The sequence below is a fragment of the Petaurus breviceps genome, unplaced genomic scaffold (assembly GCF_028583685.1).
Source record: "Petaurus breviceps papuanus isolate PSGF00001 unplaced genomic scaffold, PetGlider_PUasm1.0 91133, whole genome shotgun sequence".
NCBI lineage: Eukaryota > Metazoa > Chordata > Mammalia > Diprotodontia > Petauridae > Petaurus > Petaurus breviceps.
The window spans coordinates 48,134,887-48,152,258 of NW_027187419.1; the positions used below are offsets into that span (position 1 = coordinate 48,134,887).

The following is a 17,372-nucleotide window of genomic DNA, read 5'->3' on the forward strand; positions in this document are numbered from 1 at the left end:
CAGGACAAATCCTCATAACTAACAATTCTGTAGTATTTTACAAAGAATTTACTTCATAACACCCTATGACCAGTTAATGCGTTATTCCCATTTTACAGACAAGCAAATTTAGACTCAGAAAGTTTTGATGACTTGGCCATGGTTATACAGCAAACAAGTGTTGTAATCAGTGTAAGGGGTGATATCATGGTGTCTTGTTTTGCTCCCACAGAGGTTACTGGAAGATAATCCATAGCTGTAGGGAAACTTGCCTGTTTTGTTTTACTAGAGTCATGACCTCCTTGGAACTATGACCATGGTCAGAGGGAACTAGAGGGGTGGGAGTGTGGCAATCAGCTTGGACCTTAGAGGTCACCAGCATCCTCAGTACCAAGTCTATGCCTTGCATATAATCTACATATATAGAAGGAATGCCGGGAAATAAAGTGAAGAATTTGAGTAATTTTACTGTATAACTTCTCTCCTGCTCCTGTATCTGTTTTTCTGTATCCTGTGTTTCTGGTGAGCACCACACCAACTCTCTCCTGAGAAATGTAATAAACATCCTCTGCCTAGTGTGTTTTGTAGTTCTCAATGAGAAGGGGTTTACTTTACTAAGGGGCATCCCACATGATCTTCCTAAGGGCCTTCAGGGAAAGCAGTGGGCAGCAGAAGCTCCTGGATCACTCCCTGATCCTACATGGGAGGTCCTATGATCCCCAAAAGCTTGTTTCTCACACCAGGATACATAGGCTTCCTGATTCCAAATTCAGCATTCTTGGTTTCCAGTATTCAAAACTATCTAGTTAAAAATAACAACAAATCAAAAACAATAACAACATGGATAAAAACCCTTTAGAGCTGTTTTTCCCTGTAGGAAAAATGTTATTAGGGTGAGCTGACTGACACTGTCCCAGAATCTCCAAATTTTGAGGGCACAACAATACAACCTCCTTTAATGGACTAGAGAAACTGAAGTTATCACCAATTTACCAGGAATATTTAATCAAAATAGGAAGCTAAGAGATGTCAAGTTTCCTTTGCCTATCAGTCACACCCTGGTTAACTTCTTCCCCAGCCCTGCTCCAGTAACTTTTTCTCTTCCAAGACAAGGCCATCCAGCTTCCAGTTTCTCTGCCATTGTTTTTTTTTTTTTCACATTATATTGTGAGCTCCTTCAGGGTAGAAACTGTATTTGGCTTTCTTTATATTCCCAGTGCTTAGTACAGTCCCAACCACAGAGCAGGTGCTTAATTAATGCTGGTTGACTCGGGTTTTTGTTTTTGACTCAGTTCCTTTGAGACACGAAGTTCAAAGGTATTTGTGAGCAACCTCTGACTAAGCCAAAAGCTGAAGCTCTATTCCTGACCCCCAAACCTGTTTTCTACAAGGGTTAAATAAAAATTTACTGGATAGAGCAAATGAAATTAAAGTATAGGGAAGGAATCCCCTTTTCATTTTTTTTCCAAAAATTTTATTTTAGACTCAAATGCCAGTAACACAGAGAATTTTTTTTAAAAAGGAAACAAAAACATAGCATAAACTTAAATATTGGAATTTAAATACAAAGTTAGAAATAAATAAAGGCATGTCGTGTGCATAGCAGAACATGAGAGGATTCAAAATATGTAGCAATAAATTTTCATTTCAAGAAAGCCTATATGATAAATAATACACCTACCTTGTGTTGAGAATTTTCCATCTTTGCTTCCTTGTGAGTTTTCTTTTGTTCTCTGCTGTGCACTTTTTAACTTTTTCCTCCCTTCCCTAGTCCCCCCCACAATAAAGTTTAAATGTTTCTCCATAGCTATAGATAGACATATACATATATAGACATATACATTCCCAAGCCTATTCTACTCCTGATCTTTGTGTTTATGTATATGCATATCTCTTGTTTCCTATCTCTCCTGCCTCCTCTACTTTATTTTACTTACTACCTTGCCCTTCTATGACTTGCCTACCCCCCTCCAAGTATCCCTCCCCCTCCTTGCATTCCCATAAATCTAAACACCCTTCTATACCCCTATTTACCTATTCTCTCACCCTCCCTTCTAAAGATCCCTCCCTTGTCCTCTCCTCTCCCCCCTTCTTATACCCCTACGATTTTATTTCTTCTGAATTTAGAAGACTTCTATACTCTTCTAAATATATATATATATATATATATATATATATGTATGTATTTTTTCCTCTTACACCCATTCCCAATGAAAGTAGGTTACCAGAACTACCAGCCCTCCTCCCCAATCTAATTCCATTTGTATCAGTTCTTCCTGTTGTGCCACATTTGTATAAAATAATTACCCTTTTTAGTTGTTTCCAAATGGTTTTACTTTATAAATTCATATCATGCCCAGGTTCTCCCTGGTCTTTCTTATGAAGTACCCAATTATTAATAAGAATCTTAGACATAGATTTTACATTTTACATACATAAAAAATTAAACAGTCTGTCCTTATGGATCCCTTATAATCAGTCTTTGTTGTGTACCTTATATTTATATTGGTTCTTGTATGTCGAATTGTCTACTAAGTTTAGTTTTTTTTTTTTAACAAAGTCTTGAAGTCTGAAAGTTTATCAAATGTCCATTTTTTTTTTAAATTCAAGGTAATAGTTAACTTTGCAGGGTATGATATTTTTGGCTGGAGCACCAGTTCTTTTGCTCTTTGATATGTTGTGTTCCAAGACCTGTGGTCCTTTAATGTTTCTGCTGCTGGGTCTTGTGTAATGGCACCATCATATTTAAATTGTTTTATTCTTGATGCTTTTAATAATTTTTTCTTGAACTGGGGACTTCAAAATTTGACTATGATATTCCTGTGAGTTTTCCTCATAGGATCTCTTTTAAGTAGTGATAGATGGATTTTTTTCTATTTCTACTTTTACCCCTTGTTCTAATGCTTCAGGACAATTTTCTTTAATAATTTCTTGTATTATTGCATCAAGATTCTTTTTTTTTGATTGGAAATTTCAGTTGGTCCAATTATTTTTATATTTTCTCTTCTTGATCTATTCTCCAAATCTGTTGTTTTTCTTATAAGATGTCTCATTTTCTCTTCTATTTTTTCATTATTCATATTTTGTTTAATCATTTTCTGATCTCTTATAATTTCACTATATTCACTTTGCCCTATTCTAATTTTCAAGGTGTAATTTTCTTCCTTAAGATTCTGGATCTAATTGGTTGACTTTCTTTTCATACCCTTCCTTTTTTTTCTTGGGTTATTCTTATTTTCTTTTTTAGTTTTTCCTCCATCTTTGTTATTTGATTTTTAAAGTCTTTTTTAAGGTCTTCTATAAATTCTTTTTGGGCAGGTGACCATTTAACATTACTCCTTGGGGGTTTCTTTATTTCAATTTCTTCCTCTGAAGATGAACCCTGATCATCTCTGTTCCCCTAATAGATTTCTATAGCTGGAGTCTTTTTTCCTTTGCCTGTGCAGTTTTGTGTGTGTGTGTGTGTGTGTGTGTGTGTGTGTAGGGGGGGGGGGTGATAGTTATTTGTAGTCACCTCTAACCCTGGGGTATGGGGGATGTTGCCTCTTGCCCTAGATCTTCAGTTCTTTCCTCTAGTCTGAAACCAAAGCCAAACTTTCAACCTCGTGTAAGTGTCCACAGCCAGTGGCTTTCTGCCCCACTGCTTCTGCACTCACCAGGCTGGCCTGTGCAGGTTCCTTCTCCCTCCCACCCTCTCCCTTCTGCTCTGCCGCAGCACAGCTGGGTCTGGCATTCCTGGTCAGCAGAGGTTTCCTCGATGTTCCCGGGCCCAACTTCCCTTACTATCCTGGGGTAAAAGTTCCAGTGGCTGGGGCAGAGGCAGCCTCTCAAACCAGCTAACCCTGGGGTTTGCCCCTTGTTTAAGAGGCTAGCCACTTGCTGTTAAAGGGAGCCTAGTCTACTGTTTACAGTTCACAGGGACCACACCTCATCCTGGGGTTTTTCTTCTGATCTCAAATTGTCCCAGGAGGACTCTGGTTATGCCGCTATTCTTATTTATCTCCACCCACACTTTGTTTGGCCTAAGGTGCTATTTTAACTCTTTTATGGGGGAAGCTCTTTAGAGCTTGGAATTTTCTGACCTACTCTGCCATCTTCCCAGAATCCTCTCAGGAATCCCCTTTTTAGAATGATCTCAGGGTAAGAAGGTGAGAGAATACAATGGGCTTCCATTCCAGTGACATTCTACTTTATGTCTATCCAGGTCTAATGGTTGAGCTCTTTAAAACTCAGTGACTGACTTTAATACAGAAGAAAGGAAAAGGGAATTTTTAATTCTGCTCTTTTAAAAACTTCATATTGGGTGAATTGTTGTAGATTTATGCACAGTATAAATATCTATAGAAAAATAGGGAGCTCAACATTCAAGAATCTAAATCAGGACAGCCCCCTGGGAACCCTGAAATGGATCCAGGAAAATCCAACGACAAGCTCCATTTTCAAGGTGTTGCAAGAATTGCCTAAAGTGTTTAACAATTACCTGAATTGCATACCTGTAATTGGAATTACATACAAGTGAATATCTTGAGCCCATTCAATGCTGAGCCATTGAAACTGCCACAAAATACTATATAAGAGAGTCATGGGAATAGCTATCAGAAGCCCAAAGAATTTTTACCCACTTCTTTGTACCATAAACCACAATTACTTCCTTTTCCTCACATAAGATATCACATCTCCTAACTGTGCTTTTTGCTCAGATTGTCCCCCATGCCAACTTTGTCTTCTGGGAACCTCTAGATTTCTTCAAAGCTCAGCTCAAGGGTCACCTCCTTCTATATGATGCTTATAATGATCCCCCCAAATGTAGTGATTCCAGCCCTTTCCCTTGTATTTAGGGATGATAACTGTGATATCATTGGTAAGAAATGCTATCCCAGTGTATGTCAGCACCATCTTTTGAAGTATCGTCTTTTAAAGTTGCCTAGAGTTACTGAGAAGTTACTTACTTGCATACAAGTCAGAGTTGGAACTTGAGCCCATCTCTATACAATAAATCATGTTGCCTCCTTGTAATTATTTCTGTATATACTTTATACATTCTTTTATATATGTGTGTGTGTGTGTGTGTTATAGAATGTAACTTCTTTGAAGGCAAGAACTCATTCTTTTTTTTTGTCTATTAATAGTATCTGGCATATAATGGGGAGTTAATAAATGCTTGTTGATTACATAATTTCCAGGGGTTCCAAAGCCAAGAGAGCCTTTTCAAAGGAAGAAATGTGTGTATGATATCTATAATACATTTCTAAACTGGAACAGTCGGAAAGCTGGGGCTACACTGGCTAATTGAATGCCATGGTTAACTGAGGGTTAACACATTTATTGGAAGGAAAAGGCCTTAGGCAAGGACACACTTGTAAAGGATGTAAGGACTTGTGGCCTTGTGAACTCCTTTGAAGGTGTGCACAATTGTATTCATGGATCTCTCAATTATGTATTTTTAGAAATACAGCACTTTACCAACCATAAATCTTCAATCTAGTAACCAGACCATCCATCAGGGGTGCCAACACACTTTGAAAGAGGCCTGATAAAAACACAAAGTTAAAGTTGTCTTCAATGACTTTAGCTAAGCAGAATAAATCTAGTGGGAAACATAAAATCTTTCCTCTAAACTTTACACCAACCAAAAGCTTCAGAATTCCAAAGGAAAAAAAAGGGAGAGAAGCATTTAAAAATTAAAGTTTGATTAGAAATTTAAGTAGCTAAAGCTGGTTCTGAAATGCAGTGGGGATACTAAAAAGTGTTTAAGTAATCAGGTTTCAAGAGGCAGTGATAAAAATGTAAATTTCAACTTCCCTCCAGATCTCTCACAGAACAGTCCTAGACTAGAAGCAGAATCATTTTTTCCCCTTCAGAATAAAACTGAAATTTCTTGAGGCTAGAAGTAGGAAATGTTCAAAAGCTCTTGAGGAGTCACAGGTAAATGATTTAAGTATCACTTTTTGTTAACCTGCAACCTTCTGATGATAAGCTCTCCAAGCAGAGGACTTGGGTTCAAATTCTAAAACTTACTACCTGAGTGATCTTGCTCAAGTCATTTGCCGTCCATTAGACTCAGCTTCCTCTGGAGAATAAGGGGACTTGACTAAAGAGATGGTCTCTATGGTCCCTTTCAGCTCCAGGTCTATGGTCTTACTATCAAAGAACTGACTATATTTAATAAGGGCTTAAAAGATATAACAATAGAACATTAACATTCCCCTTTTTTGTGATCTTTCATAGTCAAAATGTATAAATGCATTTTTTTCCCAAAATAAAATGTCAGTCCTACTTTCTCACCTCTTGCAGCAAGCTCTTTAATTTCACCACTGATCACATATATTGTTCCCACTCAAAGCCTGGCAAAATTTCCTCTTTGGGTTGTGACCTTGAGCATATAACCTTTGGGTCTTTGCTCATTCATACTACTCTATTAACCTGAAATGTCTTCCCCTCCAGAATGAATCAGTTAGACCTGTTCAAGTAATATCTATCCTTCAAGGCCCATTGCAAAGTCATCTCTTTCAGGATTCCTCCATTATCTCTTCCTTCCATAATGTTGTTGTTGTTTTTTTTCCTCTACCTCTCTTAGAGCATCACATTCTGCCTGATATATGTACGTTTATTTTAAATTCTTACTGCCACCATTAGATCATAAAATCCTTGAGGGCATTGATTTCTTTTATTCATCTTTTTCTCTCCCATAGCACCTAAAATATAGTGTCTAGCATATAATAGATGTTCAACTAAGTATTTGTTTAATAAGATATCTGTTGAAGGTATCTGGTAAGCCCTAGATCAATGGCCTGACTTTATTGCTGGGGAAAAAAAAATCAGATAGCAATATCTCTGTGGATTAGGCATGTGGTGCTTTACATTCATTATCTCACTTGATTCCATTTGATCACATCTCCCTCTTGGCCCTGGCAGAGTCTCCTACTTGCCTTGAGGTTATATAAGGATTGCCCTCCACATTCTACTCATGGATTTCTGAGCTGAGGTAGATGGAGCTTTTACCTAAATATAACCAAATTCCTGTCAAGTGCCAAGACCCCATTAATACTAGAGGAAAATTTGCCTGTCGAGGGACTGTTGGGGTCTCTCCAGAAAGTTCCAAGCTACTCATTAGAAGATTGACCTGGTTTTTATAATTCATCCTATCAAGAAAGATCCTGACTATAATTGTCCAACCATTCTCTGACCTCTTCTGTTTTGCCACACTCTTGACATGACCAGTTCTGACCTGGATCATTGAGTACATATCTCCCTACTCCTTATAATTATTAAGCAAAGGCTCCCCTACCCCTTTACCTTGAAATTATGCCTAGCTTTGTATTTCATCATTCTGAATGAAATACCCACCTAGTGTCTCCAACTCTTGTCAGCCACATCTCTACACTCCACTTAAAAAGCTTTACCATCATGTGAAAATCCCAAGGTTCACCTTGGTCAAAACTGAAATAATTGGCTCTAGCCCAGGCAACATCCATCACATGAGAAGAGTGGTAAAGTAAAGAGATCCCCAAACTTATACTCTAGACAGATACAGGTTGGAATCACAGCTACAATATTATTATTATTTGCCTTGGGCTGGTCACAATCCTATTATGTTAAAAAAAATGTATTAAGTACCCATGATTAGCAAGGCACTGTGTTATTTTTTAGAATTATATTAGAATATTAGAATGTAAAGTATTAGAATATAAACAAAGGAAGGAAAGAGCAAAGAAAGGAAAAGGGAGGGAGAAAGACAGATGCAGACCCTTCACCCCAAAAGCTTATTTTTTATTGGGGAGAGGGGACAATGATTGGGATAGTACATATATGTGATTTAATATAAGATGGGAGTGAAAGATTTCTATTTAATGCCTAAGGAGTGCATATGCAAGGAAAGAATATTTCATCTAGGGCATATATAAGAGCTCCCCACAGGAGATGGCAGCTGAGCTGATCCTTGAGGAAAGATAAGATTTGTTAAAGGAAGAGGTAAGGAGGAAGGGGTATGCCAGATAGGGGAAGATACCATACTGACTTTGGGGACCTCCTGCAATCTAGTTTGGCTTAAACACAGGCTATATAAAGGAAAATAATACGAAATAAGGGTTGGGTTACATTGTGGGGAGCCTTAAGTGTTAAGGTAAGAAGAAGAAGAAAGTAAGAATATTTATCTTAGAGGTGGGAATCACTGTAGGGTTTTGGTTGGAGGAATGTCATCATACCTCTGCCTTAGAAAAATTGTTTCAGCAGCTTTTCAAAGAATTAGGAAGGGGGGGGAGACTTTATAAGAGAGATTAATTAATTGAGGTGAATGGGAATGAGGACCCGAACTAGGGTTATAGATGTGTAAGGAGAAAGAAGAGATGAATCAAAGATATGATGTACAAACAAAATCAAGAAAAAATGTTGTCTAATTGGCCATCAGTTGGGGTGAGGGAGAGGGAACAATTAAAGGTTAACCTTCAGTGCTGAACTGGGTTGAGGGGTAAGATAGAAATAAGGAAGTTTGGAGAATGCAGTTTTAGGGAAGATCAGTTGAATTTTGGAATTTACCATATCCCAGCATTTCAGATATGGAAGGGATTTAAGCAACTAGCTAGTTCAACCACTATAACTTAATTTTTCCAAGTGACAGATTTCTCATCTATAAAATTGTAGACCATAATACCTACATTCCCTACCTCACAGAGCTGGGGGGGAGGGGAGGGATAAATATTTGTTTGTTTTTCCCCTAAACCTCAAGCCAACTTCAATATCCCTCACTCTCTCTCAGCAGGGAACCTTGGCTCAGACTTGACTGAAGAAACTGAGACCACTAGTCATGAGCTCCCTTTTCTTGACCATTATGTACTTCAGATCTCCTCAACATCCCTCCTATTACTCCTTCTGTGTTCCAGTCTCAGAGGATGAGGTGGGCCTTCTTCTTATCAAAGACAACCCCTCAACTTCTGCCCTTCACTTCAAGTCATCTCCTCAGATGCTAATTTCTTAGTTTTATAACCTTCAGTCTTATCCACTAGCTTGTTGCCTCCTGTCTACATATATGCCAAGGTCTTCTTCACGTTGGGAAAAAAAAAAATTCTTCACTTAACCCTTCTGTTCCCTCAAGCTACAGTATACCATGTCTTCTCCTTCTTATGAAGTGTGATGAATCAGAAAGGCCCCTGGAGTCCTAAAACCTTAGTTCAATTCTGGACCCTGCCACTTGCCACCTTTGTGATTTTTGAGCAAGTTATTTATCACGTCTGAGGCTCAGTTTCCTCATATGAAAAATAAGTGACTTGGATCAGACTGATGACACCTAAGGTTCCTTCTTGATATAAATATTATTATATGATTGTGGAATCTGTGAAAAAGTTGCCAACATTCACTGATGCCAAGTCCTCATTTTCCACTCAATTCTCAACATTTTATAATCTCACTTCTGACCCCACCACAATAACAAAACAGTTTTCTTCAAGATTAACAGTGATATCTAAACTACTGAATCCAGTAGTCCTTTCTCAGACCTCATGGTCGTTTTGTGACATTATTAATAGCCTCTTCTTCCCCATCGGTTTTCATGACATTGCTCTCCCTTTTTCCTTCCACCTATCCAATCAGCCCTTCTTAGTGTTTAGCTGGATCAACATCCTTATACTTGCATTCAATCACAAATATATTCTAGTTGCCCTTGCATAGTCTTGAGATGTCTTATCTCTCTAAAGTTTTCTCTTGTTGATCTCATCACCTCCCGTATATTTAATTATTATCTCTCTACAGATGACTTCCAAATCAAATATTTAACCCTCATCTCTCTCGATCAATAGCCTTGCATTGCCAACTTTTGGTTGAACATTTTTACTTGAATTTCCTGTAGGTATCTCAAATTATACATATCCAGACTGGAATTCATCATCTTTCCTCATAAAATCACTTCCTAATTTCTCTGATGGGAATACCAGTACTTAATATTCTCCAAAGATTGACATATCAGAATGATCTTCAAATCTTTTCTCATCAGCTCCCCATACCCCTTTAAGCTCCATATCCAAATGAGTATCAACTTTGCTGATTTTACCTCTATAGAATCTCTCATATCTATCCTCTTCTCTCCACTTACATGACAACCTCCCTAGTTTAGGACACCATCACCCTCTCACCAGAATATTTCAATAGCTTTCTAATTGGTCTCCCTGTCTGAAGATTGTCACTTCTCCATTCCATCTTCCAAAGAGAAGACAATCCAGTATTCCAAAAGCCCATCTGGCCATTCTCTTACACTGCTCAAAAAGTACTAGTGGCTCTTTATTACCTTTACAATAAAATATATACTAATTTGGTAAGCATTTAAAGATTCTTTTCTAGCTCTAATCTATCTTTTAAGAATGATTCCACATTATTCTCCCTTGAGCTCTCTACTTTCTAGATAAACTTGCCTCCTTCCTGTTCCTCTGTATGCCATTCCAGCTTCCAACCTTCTGCTTTCCCCCAGACTATCACCTATGTCTTCATGGTTCTTCTGCCTCACTTTGTCTGGGAATCCCTAAGTTCATTCAAAGTTCAGGTCTTGTTACGTGAGGTCATTCCTGAAACAACTTAATTGTTACCATTCTCCACCCCAAAACAGTTGTGTATTTATATTTTTATGTACTTTCTACTGACCTACTGTGTACATGTATTTTTATTCACCAAAAATAGAATATAAGCTTCTTGATAGAATAAACATTTTTCTTTTTTGTTCTTTTATCCCCAGAGCCTACCACAATGCCTGGCATAGTACATAATGAATATTTGTTGAATTGAATTAGTTGACCTTTAATGTAACATCTGACTGCAAAGCTCCAATTATATAATCTCTTTGATACTTGAATCCAACACTTTCATTCTACTAAACTTCCTGTTCATCTCCTGACCAATTATAGATTTTTACTTATAAGCACACATAATTATTTACTATAGAAACAACAAACAATGGGGAAGAAAGCCTTCTCCAGGGCCAGAGGAGGCAGAGTCTTCCTACCCCTGACAGGAGGATAAATGAATGAAAAAGTAAATATGGAATGACTCACAATGAGGATGTATTAGCAATACATTGATAGAACTATTTGTAGCAGGAAAGCACATACAAAGTATACTCACACTGGGGAGAAGGGATTGTTGTTAGAATCTTAGAAATAGTTTTCTATTGTCTAAGGACTTCAGTCAGGGAAATTTGGAGTTCAGACCTTTGGGGAGTAGAATCTCTTTGGGTACAACTGCCTAGTTTACTACAATGCTGTTTGCTTGTAGATTAAATTGTCAGGATATTGCTTTACCTGTCATTTAGTTAGATAATTTTAGCTCTGGAATAACTTTAGACATCATCAATTTGAAGCCCTTCCATTTGACTGACTGACTTGTTACCAGCATTATATAGTGAATCACAAGGTTCACTTAGTTGATTTCCTCAGCCATCTGAGGTTATTTCTACATTATGCCAAACATCAGGATACTTAAAAACACTTGAATTTTTAATTTTAATTTTTATCCAGATGGCCTGTGTCATGGAAATACAAACTATTCTCCAAGTTAAGATAAAAATCCTATTGCCCCCAGCACTCTATTTACCAAATTTAGTAGTATAACCAGGAATTCTAGCAGATTGTGACTGTGGCAGAAATCTGCAGCAAAATCATATCCAGTAAATCTTGTATTTGAAGTATAAATTCAGTTGATTGTGAGGGGAAGGGGTAGAGAGGTTGATGGAGGGTGGAAGACATTAAAATATAACAACTTGTCCAACTCCAACTAAAGTTGTACCAAAAGAGGAGTTCCCTGTTTCCTCAGAAGTCCAATATTCAACCCTATAATGAATTGGAGGGGAAGGTGGACTGCATAAGAGAATGTCTTTACAATGGGACCAGAGGGTGATAATCTGAGGAAGGGAGATTTATATTGTGCAGTGGCCCAGAAGACATAATATTGGATGGCGAATTATGGAGATAAATATTGTTCCTGGATGAAGTACTCCTGTCAGGGCTTTGGTACCCTGAGACCAAACCCCAGTTCACTCACCATAGTTATGACTTCAGTCAGAAGAATCACTACCTCTTATCTTCTTTCGTACCTTTCTGTAATGTGTTTGTGCCAACTCATTCTCCCTTGTTTGGAGTGGAAACCTAGAGTTTATCATAATTTAAGACATTTTCTTTGGGTAGCTACTGAAAATCATATTTGACAAATCAGAATAATTGAAATAATCCCATCTGCAGTATGATTCAGTAGAAATCATCAAGGTCACACCTGGATTCAGGAGACTTGAGTTCAAACTATATCCCTGACACTTAATAGTTGTATGATGAAGAGCAAATTAACACTGATGAATCTCAATTTCCTCATCGGAAACATGGGGATCTCTCTATTAACCAGCAATTATTAAGCACTTATGATATGCAAGGAAATATGCTAAGTGCTGGCAAAGAAAGCAAAAAACATGGCCCCTACCCATAAGAAGCCCATGACTTAATAGGAGGCTAAGAAGATGGAACTCAACTTACCTCCTGTTGTTGTGAGAGGAATTCCTTGCAAACTTGAAAAGACTACGTAAATGTATGTTATTAGAATGAGAAAAATCATTTGTCAATCTTAAGCTGTAGCATGAAGGAATTGTTTCTTCATGTAGTTGACTGACAATATACTTTATTCTCTTTGTTTGCTTTCTGTTTTACAAACTTTTCTGTGCTCTTATCAATAAACACCAGAGCTTGAGGAGCAGGGAGAAGCTTATCCAGTAATACAGTTCACTTCAACTTGTCTTAGGCCCTCCGTGGTTGAAAGGCATAACTTGAAAGGAAAATTCATGGCTTGCCTATTGAAATGTAATTATCTGGTGTCAGGACCACCACCAAATGTTAGCCAGTAGCAGTGATTTCTGTTATATCCATTAACAATGAGCAGAGGAGTGGCAAGGTTTATAATTTTATGGATTGGGTCAGACTAGGTTTTATGTATTCTTGTGACCAGTTTTTGGCCCTCTAGGACCCTTCATTTCTGTTTTTCTTTGTTTATCAGAATTGCCTTGCTACAGGATGTAAAGGAAGGGGAATTGACCGGTCAATTATTTTCATTAGGAATTACTAATGCTTAGTAGTAGAGCACTTTCTAGAGAAAATTGCTAGATAGGATAAAAAGTCTTTTGTATTTTGTTCATGCTGTTACCCCTTCCTGGTAGTTTCTCTTCCTTCCTTTTACCGGACTCAAATTCTACATCTAGAATATAAAGTTGGAAAGAGACTTATTCGTAACAATAATAGCTGACATTTATAGAGTGCTTTAGGGCAGATAGGTGTTACAGTGCATAAAGTGCCACTCTGGAGTCAGGAGGATCTGAGTTTAAATCTTACCTCAGACACTAGTTGTGTAACCCTGGACAAGTCATTTAACCTTTTTGTTTCAGTTTCCTCATCTGAAAATGAGCTAGAGAAGGAAATGGCCAATCACTCTAGAATCTTTGCCAGAAAACAGCAAATGGGGTCACTTAACTGAAAGAATGACTGAAGAACAAAAATATAGTGCTTTAAGCTTTGCAAAGTGTTTTCCACATGTGATCTCTTTGGATCATGTGGTTCAATACCTTCATTAAAGGAACAGTAAGCAAAAAAAGAAAAAGAAAAAAAAAGCCCTCTTAGATTTGAAGCCAGGTACTCTGACTCCCAATTCTGTGTTTTCTATGAACCCCAGCTGCCTCAATTTATTTCAATTCCTACCAACTCAAGGTTAAGTTCCACTTCTATTAGCACTCCCCAGAGAACCTGGCCTTCTGAATGCATTGCAATCAACAGTTATGAGCACCTGTGGAACCCTGCCTGGCTAGCTGCCAGCATATACCTGACAGCCTTTGTCCACCCAGAGTAAGCAGGGTGTATAAATCCAGGGCAGAGAGCAGATGGTCTCTGTCCCAAGATCAGTGGGCATAACCATTTTGTGCTGCTTATGTGGTCCTGCCCATCTGTGCTGGATTCTACAATTGCACCTGGCATGTCTACTTTGAAACCTGTAACTTGACTATTCCCTAATGCCTATGCTGAACTATTAGGCATTGATGCCTGGATTGCCTACTTGGAATCCAAGACTGATACCCCTTGATTATACTGCACTCATGAATACAGGTATTAGCTTGCCTTCTTAAAATCCATCCATTGACTGTCTCATTTCTATGAGTTTCCTAGATTCTTGCTTTGGAACTGCTATTTATATTTTATTGGGTCATATTTTACATAGTATTAGTACATTTAATACAATACATTTAATGCATAGTATTAAACTTCCTAGTCACAACTCCTCACCCATATCGAACTTCAATATCTCTCATACAGGGGGCAACTAGGTGGTATGATGGATAGAGCACCTGGCCTGGAGTCAGGAGGATCTGAGTTCAAATATGGATTCAAATATGTTCTAGCTATGTGATCCTGGACAAGTCACTTTACTCCTATTTGCCTCAGTTCCTCATCTGTAAAATGGGGACACTCTGGAAAAACCACTCCAGTATTCTTGCCAAGAAAACACTATGAACAAGTCCCTGAGGTCACAAAAAGTCAGACGCGACTGAATGACTGAAGAACAACAAGAATCTCTCATATCCTTAGTGTTGATACAGCTTCTGATGGCTGTAATTCTGGCATGCCATGTTCAATGATCACTCAAGACCCAGTAGGACATTTGAATTACTCATTCCCATCCACAGTAAATGATTTCATCTCTCTCTTTGGAATTTCTGTAGCTCTTATTGCCTATTACATTCACATCACACATTTATATATTACCTTATAATATTTTTTGTATCATTACTTTTCTTCTTATGTGTGACATACTTCGTGGCATCCCAAGCATAGCCAATCACAATGTTATCTACACAGTAGGAGTTAAAAAAATGCTTACTGAATGAGCAATTCAGTAACTTTGACCTTTGACGTGTTAACTCATAAGTTATCTGAGGTCCATTTATATATTTATGAGAGTGGTGAGACAGAGAGAGGACTGAGGTCAAATGTCACTACTGAGATATCTCTCTAGAGCAGAGGAGGGAATGGTGCTTACAGAGACTTGCTTAGAAATTAAATGCTTAATATATCCTTTTGAATTATAGTGAGGAAGATGAACAAATTGCCTGAGTAGTCTTTGACACCCAGGCAACCATTCATCTTGATCAGGAAGATATACTGCTTCTAATGTGTCAGACTTCCATTTCTGTCTTCCAAAACACAGGGTCACCAATGACCAGTGTGTCAGTGTCTTGGTAAATTCTCTTATCCTGCATGACCATGCATTCTTACATAAGTACCATACAACCCCCAGAGTTGTTGGCAAGAGTAGTCTCAGTATGGTTTCACCTCTCCATTTCTATATTCATCAAATGATTTATGCATTTTGGAGCTGAAAAATGTATCTATCCTCCTTTCAGGTCCCTCTATGATATATGGCTCTATGCTATAGTTAAATAGGACTTTGGCTGATCATCAACCTCACTTCCAAATGGGGTAGTAGAATGGAGGCGAAGGTAGGTTAGTAACATCCAGTCTTAAGCAAAGGATGACATTTTTGTTTCTTCTTTCTTAAACAACAAAAACTATAACAACAATAACAACTCCTGCTATAATAGCTCTTCTTAAGAATGACATATTTATTGTCCAATTGAGCTAATGCCCTCTGGATCTAATTCCTTTTGAGTGACCCATCTGAAATGCAGCAGCACTTGGTTGCTTAAGTGGTTTTTGAAATGGTTTTGAAAAACATCCAGGTACTCTTAGGAAAATCTTTTTTCTCTGCCTATCCCCTGCCTTTCCTTCAGGGCCAAGGAAAACTGTCATTTCCTCTTTGAGACCTTAACCAATGACCCCATGCCTCAGGGACCTTTCTGTCCTCTAAATTCATGGTATACTTACTGGATATATCATTCACTTGAACATCAATAAATATTATCTGATATCATTATTTACCTTTTTCGTGTATTTTTAAGCATTTAGGTGATCAAGTGCTGCTAGGACTTGCCACATGGATTGTAAAGTCATCACTGGCAGAGATCATGTTACTTGGGTGTGGGTGATGTTAGATTAGGCCAAACCTCAGCCAAGTAGACTTGTCTGACCCCAAGTAGGGTCTGATGGAGACCAGTATTCTAAAAATAAGTTCATAGCCAAGTAACTTTTAATCTAGGAACACACAGATCCTGAGGTCAAACTAGTTACCAAAGATAAAATTTCACAAATGAAAAATCTCCCTGACCTCAAGGAGCTTTAATTACACTTGAACTCAAGGGAATTAGAACTCAAGAACCAAATGACCAAAAATAAACCTAAACAAAACCACAAAACACAAAAAACGCTCAAAACAACAACCTAGCAATAGTCATCAAGGAGTTGTTAAGGAGATTATTAATATTAATAGTTATTAAACAGATGTTAATTGAAGACTCAGCCATTATAAAAATGAGGCTCAATGATAGGATTGCAGCCAACCCTTGGGAAAGAGGAGCTGAGAAGCAAAGTTAGAGTAGAGGAGAAGGCCAGCTGCATCAATGTTAAGATAGAGAACTAATCAGGCATCACTATTTATTTTCACTATCTATGGACAATATATATATATATATATATATTTTATTTTGGAGGGTGGGGCAATTGGGGTTAAGTGACTTGCCCAAGGTCACATGGCTAGTAAGTGTAAACTATGGACAATACTGAGCCAAAGGTATGGCATAAGACTGAACGTATGGATGGAGAATAAGTAGTTACGGGTGCTAGAGTTAAAGGAATGGTGGGAGGGAGTTGCAGGAAGGCCATTACAGGAATTTGCTTTATGGTTTTTTGTACTCTTATCATCTAGTTTGGGGCCCTATACAGCTAAAGCACTCAGTATGTTTATTGTAGATAAATGGTAAATATATTAGCTCTCAATTCCAGTTACTACTAGAGTCATATGATGGAATGTAATGGAAATCCACTTAAAGAATTATAGATCTTTCCCCAGGCAAAACACCTTGATGCAAATGACATGTCCAGAGATGCTGTGGGCAGGACCCAGGCATCTGGCTGGTAGCTGAAACATCTGGCTATGTGTTAACACAGTCATGATGTACATAGAATCCACAACCTCACTTACTCCTGACAAGAAGATGCCTGCTCTGGAATTAAAGGGACTGGCTTTGAACCCAGGTTCTGCTTGTTGCTACCTTTGTGACCATAGAGAAATCATTTAACTTCTCTAGAACTCATCTTAATGGCTTGTAAAATGAGGACAGTAGAAATTAATGACTGTTGAGGTCCCTTCTAGCTCTAAATCTATGATCTTATTTTTTGTTTTGTTTTCTTAAGATGTTAGAATCTTCTGAAAATTGAGTCCTCTGTGGTGTGTGTGTGTGTGTGTGTGTGTGTGTGTGTGTGTGTGTGTGTGTG

At 38.0% G+C, this 17,372-nt stretch overlaps 1 protein-coding gene across 1 annotated transcript in view; it reads right to left on the reverse strand.

The window, feature by feature from the left end:
• Window positions 1-17,372, reverse strand: part of OPCML (opioid binding protein/cell adhesion molecule like) — a 733,671-nt gene that overhangs the window by 267,423 nt on the left and 448,876 nt on the right. The gene's annotated exons all lie outside the window — the stretch shown is intronic.